Genomic DNA, 11,982 nt, shown 5'->3' on the forward strand with positions numbered 1-11,982 from the left:
TGTTTCTGCCAGTGTATCAGTTAAACCAATGATCAGTTTGACTCACTCCTCCAGGAATCTTCTTCCTCTCAACAGCCAGGTCTTCATGTCTTTGACAGATAAATAATCAGGAACTTGACCCTGCTGCTTCATGAGCATAAACTGCCTCAGCATCATTTTCTGCAACACAGATTCGGTACAGTACAGTTTAGCAGCTCACAGAAACACCATATTATGCAATGTAACATAAATAATAAACAGTGCACTTTTACATTTACAGGAACTTACCTCTGCGTAGTAGCAACATTGCTCTTCTACAGAGAAGCAGGATGGTCTCATCTTTTGGACATGTTTAAAAATGATGTGGGTTTCCATGTTTCAGGCAGTTATTTCAAGTTTAAAGTTTTGAACAGGTTTGAATAAACAGGTTTGCTGAACGCAGTGAACAAGTGTCTTTTCAGAGGGACTGGATAGCTGAGCTTTGAGATACCAAGTGATGGAGAATCTACAAACGCACCTCAAATCCACAGTGTACGGAATGTAGAACTAGGTGACGTCAACGCCATCATAATGGTGAAGGTTCCTTCACAGAACACAACAAAGCAAAGCATGGAACTAATATGCAAATTAGGGAATCAGCAACCAAAATGAGTGTACTATTAGCTTTTACTAAGCCCCTTGTATTTTCATCACAAATGCATCTCTGACAGGAATTTAAGAGTCTCCATCTTTCATACCACAAACTGTCAAGTGTCTGCTGATTACAGCCAAATTATTTACCATTTAGAAGTTTAGACCATAAAGCTCTATTTTTGTCTCATCAGACCACATGACCTTCTCCCATTCCTCCTGGATGGTCATTGGCAAACTTCAGATGGGTCTTGACATGCGCTGGCTTGAGCAGGGGGACATTGCGTGCGCTGCAGGATTTTAATCCATGACGGCATAGTGTGGTACTAATGGTTTTCTTTGAGACTGTGTTCCCAGCTCTCTTCAGGTCATTGACCAGGTCCTGATGTCCTTACAAAGCTCTCTGGTCTTGGCCATTGTGGAGAGGTTGGAGTCTGTTTGATTGAGTGTGTGGACAGGTGTCTTTTATACAGGTAACGAGTTCAACCAGGTGCAGTTAATACAGGTAATGAGTGGAGAACAGGAGGGCTTCTTAAAGAAGAACTAACAGGTCTGTGAGAGCCAGAATTTTTACTGGTTGGTAGGTGATCAAATACTTATGTGATGCAATAAAATGCAAATGAATTATTTAAAAATCATACATGTGATTTTATTGATTTTTGCAACCTTTGACATAAATGGCAATTCAAAGTTGCTTTAGATAAAAGCGTCAGCTAAATGAATAAAGGCAACAATTTGGTCACACCTGATGAAGGGAACAAAATACAAAACTGACCCCAAAACATTTTTATTACACACAGTATAGAATATTCAATGGTTTATGGTCTATGTATGAATAAATATATATATCCTTTTGTTTGCCAAAAAGTAATTCTCAATCACATAAATGTGCAGGGCTGGACTGGGACAAAAAAAATCGGCCCTGGCTTTTTTGGCCCAGGCGGCCCACCAAAATCGGTCAGACACCCCTCACCAATATACCATCCTTCCATTTAAGGACTGTAAGGGTGTGACAAAACACTTAGCCCATGAGACGTAACAATGTACAAGATTGGGGCCATGACAAGAAGACAAGAATATATTTCAATAGGCCTACTATTTAGAAAATTTATTTTAAAGATGAAACATTCGATAAGGAGGTTTGTCCTCCAGAAGATTTTGACCATGAAACACTTAATTTCCTGCATTCTGGAGACATTTTCTGCGCCAAGGAAGCACAAAATTCAGGTGGCAGGTGACAATTCAGAATATAAAAATATGATAGAATGCAGTAATCAGTAGCTTATTATTTTTTATTATAAGTTGATTTTTTTGGAGAACACAGTTTTCTTCTATGTTTAAATTACATCACAAGCTTATTGTATAAATAAACCTTTTTCATGGTATTTTTATTTGTAAATAAGTTTATCTTGGTCTCGTTAGACCACAGGACAGGGTTCCAGTAATCCATGTCCTTAGTCTGCTTGTGTTCAGCAAACTGTTTGTGGGCTTTCTTGTGGATCATCTTTAGAAGAGGCTTCCTTCTGGGACGACAGCCATGCAGACCAAATTGATGCAGTGTGCGGTGTGTGGTCTGAGCACTGACAGGCTGACCCCCCCCACCCCTTCAACCTGCAGCAATGCTGGCAGCACTAATACGTCTATTTCCCAAAGACAACCTCTGGATATGACGCTGAGCATGTGTGGCACCTGTAAAAGTGTTTTTAAGTGTAACACATGCCAGTTACTCTAATGTAACAAGTTGTTTTAATAGACTAGTATACTGGAATGTTTGACTATTCAATTATGTTTCTTTTAATTGCCAGTAGGGGGCAGGATAAGCTGTGACATATGTCAGAAAGCCACATTAGAAGAAGTGGCAGTTATTAGAAGTAGCCCTGGTCGAATTAAGAGTGTGTGTTCCTGGTGCCGCTTGACGGACAGTTTGTGTGTGTTTTGCCAGTCCTGCCGGTGAAGAAATAAAAATGAATGTTTTCCTACACCACTAATGCCGCTGTAGTCTGAGTGGGGTAACAATCTGGAGGTTCCACTGAGATTTTGTATCTTCACGGCCTAAGACTGAAGGAAAATGCGATAAACACGGTGTGTGAGAGCGGTAGGCTGATGAAGTAAGCTAACGGAGCTCATGTTAGTCCGTTGAACAGTTGAAGTCTAGTTAGTATGACACCATCCCGTTTAGCTGTTTTTCGTGCATGTAAAACGCATTTGACGCTTTTGGAAATAGAAAAGAAATTGCTTGGACTGACTATAAAAGAACGTCTGGAGTACTGGAAAATTGCTGGCAGAGACACTTAAGCTGATGATACACAGAGCAACCTTTAGAGCAATGGTGCAGGGCAACGTTGCCGTCAGTGGTAATGAGTAAAGATTACTACCGTAATCCCCTTCCCCCACCACTCCACTACCCACCCCGCACCGCCGTTATATAATATAGTCAGACTTGCCACTAGCAACATTGCTCAAAAAGTTGCCCCGTGTATCATCAGCTTTAGGACATTAAAAACAAAAATAGCCGTGCACTGGTTAAGCATGTGGTAAAGTTTTGTGAACATGAATAGCTATGGGGGTAGTTATGTTTCAATATTATTTGTGTGAATAGATGAGCAATCTGTGTGTAAATGTGTAATCTGTAAATAGAAAACAAATTCCACAAATAATAAAAATATCTGTGAATATATTTAATAGTTTACAAATAAATGAACCACATTTGTGAATATCTTCCTAACATATGATTGTGCGAGGTTTTTGTTATGGCGAAGGAAATATCAGCTGCTGTTTCAACCAAATGTGAATGCAGACTGAAATTCAACCGTGTTGTTGTGTCGGGAAAGGCTGCAATCAAACCAGCAGTGAGTAAGAAATAGTATAATTATATAATATAACAATGTATTAAGCTATGAGCACAGGGAAAGTCCGCTAGCTGCTAGGCTAATTTCAGCAGTTTGAAAATGCCACAGGCTCTAGCTAATGATGGTGTTTATCAAAAAGCAAACCATGACTATGAGCCGAATGTTTGTTAAAGGTTGGTGTGAGCTATATTTGATGCATGTTAGTGGACTGTACTGAATTTACATTTAACAATATACTTTTTTGTGGACATCATGGATAGTTCCTGTCCTGTGGTCAACACCAGCATCAAGAAGTGGACAAAACGAACAAAAACTACGAAATTAAGAATTCAAGTCCTTAAGATATAAATCACAGTTTAATGCAAACAGCGCCCAGACAGGCGGGGGTGCGCACATAACAGAGATCCATGATCTCTGTTCCCGGTCTTGGACCAGTGTTGCCCCTGTATCCGACGCATTTCACCGCTGCTGATGAATGAATGAATTACCACGCTACTTAAATTTCACACGCCCATCAATATGACTTTGATTTTCACCGGCACACTGTTCAGCGACACTCATGGCTGGTTTGGCTCCCTGTGTGTCCTGTGAGCACAAAGCGAGTGTGTGTGCCAGCGAGAGAGAGAATAAAATCTTTTTATAATCCACCCCACGTCTTGTTGCGTCTGTGTAAATACAGAGGAAGACTGTGTGTAACGTTGTTACTGCGTAATTAGAGTAGGCCTATAGGAGAACAGTGGACACTTACTAGGTTCCTCTGTAGCTCATTTAACATTAGATATGCTTGATCCCACTTCATATAGGCCATATGTAACGCACACAAAATGTATGGTCACTTTTTATTGGTTTAATTTAACAAGATCTTTTGATGTTGAGTCACCAAAGTCCTCCAATGTTTTAGCATTACACACACAGACAGTAGGGGGCAGCAGAGCGCTTTCCTACTGCCGGCTGGGGACTGTTTTGATGACATAGCTGTCGTAATCTTGCCATTCTGGCAAGACCGTCAGTCAAAACCACAGGCAGCAAGTTTCTGTGTTATTAATTTCTCCTGGTTTTACAGGTCAGTACGTTACACAAAGCACAAAACCGATAAATAGTCATAGTGAATCATTATCTCTTGTGTTTAAGTAGTTTTTTTTGTATTCACTGTGTAGTTTGATTATAAGTTACTTATACTCTACTATGTGGACGCCCGTTAAGAATGACATTAACAGTAAAAAACCATAAACGTTAGCGTTAGCTAGCTCCCAGCTATATATAGCAATATAAATAACCACCGTTAATGTTTCCAGCTACTGTTAATTTTCTTCATTTTATATTTAAAGTGTTTTATTTGTATTTTGTATGTTTTGGTATGTTAAAGGTTGTCCATATCAATTTAATGCTAAAAATGTCACTATCTTGCCTGGAACGTTGTAAACCGTTGAGGAAAGCAAAGTCTCTATATGTCAGTTATTACAGAACTATTGTGATAAACGGTTTATTTATCCTGTTAATGTGTTAAAGGTTTACATTCCTTGATAATATAGGAAAGGTTAATTTTCCCTTTTAATATGTGATAAGTTCACACTCCCTTCTAATGAGTCGAACAAGGTATGATGAGTTGGTGGATTATTTGTCATAATTGTGTATGAATCTGTGTTTATTGACAGATACATGTAATGTAGTAATTTAGTTGAAAATGAGTGATGTGCAAAAAGGGACTTGATTGATTGACTTAAATTACTGTATTTAAATAAATTCTGGTTAGACCGTCAAGACCAACGGCAGAAGGTTTATGTGCCATTAATTTCTCCTGTTTTACAGGTTTTATCATCTGTCCACATGCCCTGTGCCTGGGGTGTGTAACACATACATTACATACATATAGCCTATATCACATTACTACATCACTGTATGACTTGAGAACGATACGTTTGTTATCCACTACAGCCTGTCTTATAAGCTGCAGCAGTGCAGGATGACTTTCTGAACATACGGTAAAGGCGAATACATGCACATCCCTGCAGTGTGGCTGTCTTTCTGAAGGTGGGGCAAATTAATAGTTTTATTGCTCTTTTTATATTATTTCATTGTGGTAACACATCACAATTAAGGTACGACACCATAGTTACTTAATAGACATTGCTTCTTGAGTTGGTAGTCATCGCTGAGGGCGAAACCAACCCATCCTTTAATGTTTTTGATTCAGGTGGGTAAAAGTCAGAAAACACTTGAAACTGTGGAATGGAACTGTAATGTCTGTAGAGCCATATCATATTTAGTCAGGTTAGCTACATCATTTCAGTTACAGGCCATGGTAACAAGGTTTTGTAATTGATGTAAATAACTATGGAACAGCCATCAGGAGCAACTTGGGGTTCAGTGTCCTGCTCAAAGACACTTGTATTACAGACTTAGACCTCCTGAGCCACAGCACAAACCACTGATAAGTTTGGTAACACTTTCTATAAAGGTCATCGCTATAATGACTTATGCATTTATTTATAACACAATATAATGCTTCCATAAGACCTTATAACAATTGTTAAAATCACTTAAAAAACATGCATTAATAGGCTCTATTGCAAAGTTCATAAGTCATTATGACTTTTTGATTTAATGTTTTAATAGTAATACCAGTTTATACCACTGTGTGCCAAGAATCTCCGACCATGTTCCATATAACCATCGACTCTGCCTCATTATAAATACACTTTAGTCACAATTTAGAATTAGTGATATAAAATGGAATAATAGCTTATAGTAATGTTTAATGTTAACATGTCTTTGTTTAAGTAAAGTGTTAAAATGTCCATCCCTGTATAATTTATTACAGGTGGACATAATACCATATGAACTAATTATAAGAACTTATAACACGTAATTGTTTGCTTCAAGTAACGTGACACACATTTTGTGCAGGAAAACAACTTTTATTTATGATTCTTCAATTTATGAACAATCTGTATGAGTTTTGAACACTTTGCAGTTTAGCACAAAAACACAACTTATGGTGATCATAGTGAAAGAGTGGCGACCATATGGACAGATGCAGTGGACAATTGGAGACAACTGCGTTTAACAAAACATTAAAGGACATTTAAAAGTAACTGAAAGGGAATACTGTTTGGGCAGTTAGGGTGGGAATCTCTTGGCACCTTAAGATTCTATTTGATTACAGTCCAGAGGGCGGTGATCCATCTTGATGCATCTTTTCTGTGATTTCAGGATAATTACTAAGCATTTAATTTGCGCATTAAAAAGAAATGTCTCCTCAATTGCTTAACTAGCCTCAGCTCCTCCGTTTTCACCAGCGTCCTTCCTTTAACAACCAGTTGTCACTCCTCTAGAAATGAAATATAATTTAACTTAACTATCAGGATGTAACATTACAGTCTGTGTATAGGACACCAGTTTAAAGCCCACAAACATTAAAGAGCTGTGCAAACTTCTGGGTTTCCTGGGGTACTATAGAAGTTATGTACAAGATTTCTCCCGTCATGCAAAACACCTGTATGACTTACTCTCAACAGATTGAACTTCAAGCCCAGTCTAAATGTCAGTCAGCAAGGGCAGGATAGCCCCTCCACATCAGAAAATAGTGTGGACTGACAGTCATCGGACTATCTAGTTGACATTCTGACTAACCAAGCAGTAATGGCTTACCCAAGGTTTGAGGATTCATTCATTCTGCATATTGACGCTTCAGAACAAGGACTGGGAGCAGTTCTGTACCAGAGACAGGAAGACAAAATCAGAGTTATCGGGTACGGCTCACGAAATTCGACACCAGCAGGAAAAAACTATTGATTACATTTAGGGAAGCTGGAGTTTTTGGCACTTAAGTGGGCTGTGAAAGACAGGTTTAGAGACTATTTGTTTTACGATCCCTCTGTAACATTATACAGTGTTAACAACCCTGTCACTTATGTCTTGAGCACAGCTAAACAGAACTCAACTGGATATCGCAAGGTGTTGGAGCTGGCCGACTACCGTCCACGAAAAACAAACGCAGATTTGGACTCTTATATGAGCGAGTGTACAAAGTGGACTGGATTTCAGCCATTACCTGCAGCCCACATGTTCAGAAGGTAACTACAAATACTGCGTCAGACATAAAAATAACTCAGCAAGAGCTACTCCGGCCACAGTTGCAAGACCCTACCATATGTCATGTTGAAAAAGTCTGGAGGAAAACCAGACAGCAGGGTCAGAAATAAGGAAGTAAACATTAAGCAACTGTTGCACGAGTGGAAAAAACTGTATCTTTCTCAAGAAGGGCTGTAAAAGGTCAACCTGTACTCAAATTGTGCTGCCAAACAAGTACAAAGAACTGGTGTACAAGTACCTTCACTGTGAAATGGGTCACTTGGGGGTAGAACAGGTTGAGGTGAGTTTTTTTATAATCCAGGTGTAACATCCAGAAAAAGCCTGCAGTGCTCAGCAGAGCCCCCATGTGCCATGTCCCCACAACAGCACCATTGAAATGGCTTCTATAGACTATCTTCACCTTGAAAAAAGCAGGGGAGGGTGTGAGTATGTTTTAGTGATTATTGACAACTTTACAAAATTTGTCTGAGCCTACCCAACCCGTTACAAATCAGGTAAAATTCTTAATGACTTTGCGCTCAAATTTGGCTTCCCTGCTAAAATACATCACGATCAAGGAAAAGAATTTGAGAACCAGTTATTCAGACAGTTGCAAAAGTGCACTGGTGTGGCCAACTCCAAAACAACTCCCTTCCACCCACAAGGGAACCCAGCCGAAAGATTTAATTGCACCTTATTTTCGATGCTGCGGACCTTGGATGAGGAGTAAAAGGGAAATTGGAGTGACTATGTGAATAAAGTGTACCACTAGCAAGGCAACGGAACACTCTCCTTTCTATTAGCTTTTTGGTAGAAAGCCCCATTTGCCAATTGACTTGATCTTTAGGATTGATGAAGAGAAGGATGTAATTAAATGAAAGAAGCATATGACATTGCATTCAGAACCATAACAAAGACTAGGACAAGAGGAAAAACATACTATGATCTAAGGCAGAGCTCAGTGCTTTCTCCAATTGACCGTGTCCTTGTGATGAATATGTCAGAGCGTGGAGGACCGGGCAAATTACACTCATATTGGGAATATCAGATACATGTGGTGGTCTCACAAAAGGGCAAAGACAGCCCAGTTTATGAGGTGAAGCCCGAACGTGGCACAAGGAGAAGCAGAATCCTCCATCGCAACATGTTAATGCCATGCAATGCTTTGCCACTGGAGGAACCAGCCCAAATCACGGCGTGAGGACAAAATCCTCATAACCATCAAAAAAAGATACACGGGGAAATTCAAATACAGGAAACCTCAGATGACTGAGAGCTCAGATAAGGAGACACATTACTAGGCTCATAGACTGAGACACCACCACCAGCCTGGAGAACAAAATGTTGCAGCTCAGATCACTCCTGAAACAGCACCTCAGCCTGAACTCAGTGGTGAAGCAGAGGTGTTCAGCTGTAGACAATGGCACTACTGGATACGACACCCAAGAGGTGACACCCACTTTTCAGTCTGCAGAGCTAGCTAGCAACCAAGAATCAGAACTCTGTGACACATAGCTGCGTAGGTCACAGAACAACACAAAGAAATATATATGAATCTTTAGGTCAACCCACTCATCGTATGATGGGGCTTCACACTAACCCGCTGTATGTAAGTACTCTTGTGCCCGTGGGATACCATTAAAAGACTCTCTGTTAAGAGGTTTAATTTGGACTGTTGCAGATTATTCTGTGAAGAATGGACACAGTAACATGGACTGTGTTTTCTTGAACTGAGTGGTTACTGTCCATTTTGCAGTTCACAGGACTAAGACAAAGAAAAAAACATTTTCCTGTGAATGTGTTGTAATATGGAGTTACTTACTTTGGTTAAATGTTGCTTATACTTACAGGGTTTAAACAGAAGAAAATGTTTTATTATCCTTAGTATGTGGTTTCTAAAGAAACATTTTTCTCACATTTGTTAAGGAACTGAATGTATTGATTAAGTATGGCACTGAAACGATGTGATGTGAATGTTTTCAATATATTAGTCAGAAGTCTCCAGAGTGTTGAGTAAAGTGAATGTTTTTGCTTCAGAACAATGTACTGTACTATTGTTGCAGCTGCTCATGGGTAACTACTCTGAACTTAGCCAAGTGTCATTTTAGAGTGCGAGAAATTTTCGAATTGTCGTCTCAGTTCCTTAAATTAGCCTAAACTGGCTAAGCTAAACCAACACATTTGTTTCTTAGGACAAAAACTGTCCCATTGAAAACCATTGATTGATCCCACATTTATCCTAACCCAAACTGATGCATTTCTTTATGTTAATATTTCATTTTGCACCACAGCTTTCAAGTTTAAAATTTTTTATTTGTCCACCAGTTTGTTCTACTTTTTTCTCTTTCAAGGCATGCAGCAAAATTTCACACTTTTTAACTTTTTCTGCAAGGGTGAAATGATATATGTGTGTCATATTGAGGTTGGCCAGTCCTGCCGGTGAAGAAATAAAAATGTTTTCCTACACCACTAATGCCGCTGTTGTCTGAGTGGTGTAACACGCACTCAACTTCTATTGGTCGACCATGGCGAGGCCTGTTCTTTATCTATCTGACATTATCTATGGAGCTGTGCTGTTCACATCTGGTGTTATAATGCATTTAACATAACAAAACCATTGTCAACCAAGAAGCTGACACTGCTGGTAAGGTATTTGTTTTAGTTGAACCTATAGAGATGCCCTGTTCTTTGATTATAAATCAAATCTGTCAGGTAGGGAATGTGTAGTAGCTGTATTTAAGGACTGATTATTGAGCAACATCATGGAGCCTCCTCCAAAGCTGCCAGTGTTGAAAAGATATCTAATCTAAAGTCACGTTTTAAAAGGAGACAGCATCTCTTGCAGATTGTCTTGCATTATAATGTCATCCAGATCTAAACTAAGAACACAAATCATTTCAATTCAGTCAATTTATTTATTTATTTTTATTAATTCATAGCAGGTCGATCAGCCTCCACCTCCATCACTGGTGTCATCCAAGAAGCTGACAATGCTGGTAAGTTTAGGCCTACATCAACAATAAATAAACAATTATTCACCTCTAGGAACACCCAACGTATGAACATGTAAAATTACTAAAATTACTTATTTTCTGTGTTAATCTTCCTCATAGGTCTACCTGTGCCTACTGAAGTGGAGAGTGGTACCATCGTGCTTACTACCACACCTGGCTCTCCAGTTTCTACTCCTCCAGTGGATCCAGCTGGCTGGCCATCAGTCCTTAAGGACCAGTTACACGCTGATGTGGTGAACAGTAAAACCGACACAGGTTGGCCGAGACATTTTGACTTTTCCAAAAAGACACTCAGACAGTTAAAGTCTTTTCTATCATTACATTACATTTAGATCGCTCATGAATAAGCTGATTCAGAAGAATGATGCTATCAACTGTTTTGTAGTTTTTATCTCCTAAACTCTTGTTTGGCTGTTATTAAAAACATAATCTTTGGTCAGTCATACTCAGTCTTTTTATTCAGCACTAAGTTCAGTGTCTACTGGCTCTTGCACTGCCATTAAGCTCCGGAGCACTGGTGGTATCGTATATTTCCTGTTTGACTTCAAACATATGAAGTGGGGAGAAAAAGGTATTTGATACACTGCTGATTTTGCAGGTTGTCCTGCATGGTCTGGACATGCGCTGGCTTGAGCAGGGGGACCTTGCATGCGCTGCAGGATTTTAATCCATGACGGCGTAGTGTGTTACTAATGGTTTTCTTTGAGACTGTGTTCCCAGCTCTCTTCAGGTCATTGACCAGGTCCTGCCTTGTAATTCTGGGCTGATCCCTCACCTTCCTTATGATCATTGATGCCCCACGAGGTGAGATCTTGCATGGAGCCCCAGACAGAGGGAGATTGACCGTCATCTTGAACTTCTTCCATTTTCTAATAATATATATATATATATATAATATATATAATAACAGTTGTTGCCTTCTCACCAAGATGCTTCCCTGTTGTCCTGCAGCCCATCCCAGCCTTCTGCTGATCTACAATTTTATCCCTGATGTCCTTACACAGCTCTGTGGTCTTGGCCATTGTGGAGAGGTTGGAGTCTGTTTGATTGAGTGTGTGGACAGGTGTCTTTTATACAGGTAACGAGTTCAACCAGGTGCAGTTAATACAGATAATGAGTGGAGAACAGGAGGGCTTCTTAAAGAAGAACTAACAGGTCTGTGAGAGCCAGAATTCTTACTGGTTGGTAGGTGATCAAATACTAGATTAATAATAATAGATAGAATAATAGATTTTCTGGATTGTTGTTTTAGATTCCGTCTCTCACAGTTGAAGTGTACCTATGATAAATTACAGACCTTCACATGCTTTGTAAGTAGGAAAACCTGCAATATCAGCAGTGTATCAAATACTTGTTCTCCCCACTGTAGATATAATAATATCGAGTTATTGTTTTTCATCAGAATCAGCCAAGTAGGTTTAAGAAATTTGCTTTAT

The 11,982-nt window shown here is 39.4% G+C and overlaps 1 long non-coding RNA gene across 1 annotated transcript; it reads left to right on the top strand.

Annotated features, from left to right (window-relative positions):
* The first annotated feature begins 6,341 nt into the window (after positions 1-6,341).
* LOC123984178 lies at positions 6,342-10,981 on the top strand. Its single transcript, XR_006828388.1, has 3 exons — positions 6,342-7,534; positions 10,472-10,528; positions 10,646-10,981. It is a non-coding gene; the product is annotated as an uncharacterized LOC123984178 (long non-coding RNA).
* Positions 10,982-11,982: the final 1,001 nt, after the last annotated feature.

The sequence above is a fragment of the Micropterus dolomieu genome, linkage group LG15 (genome assembly GCF_021292245.1).
Source record: "Micropterus dolomieu isolate WLL.071019.BEF.003 ecotype Adirondacks linkage group LG15, ASM2129224v1, whole genome shotgun sequence".
Lineage (NCBI taxonomy): Eukaryota > Metazoa > Chordata > Actinopteri > Centrarchiformes > Centrarchidae > Micropterus > Micropterus dolomieu.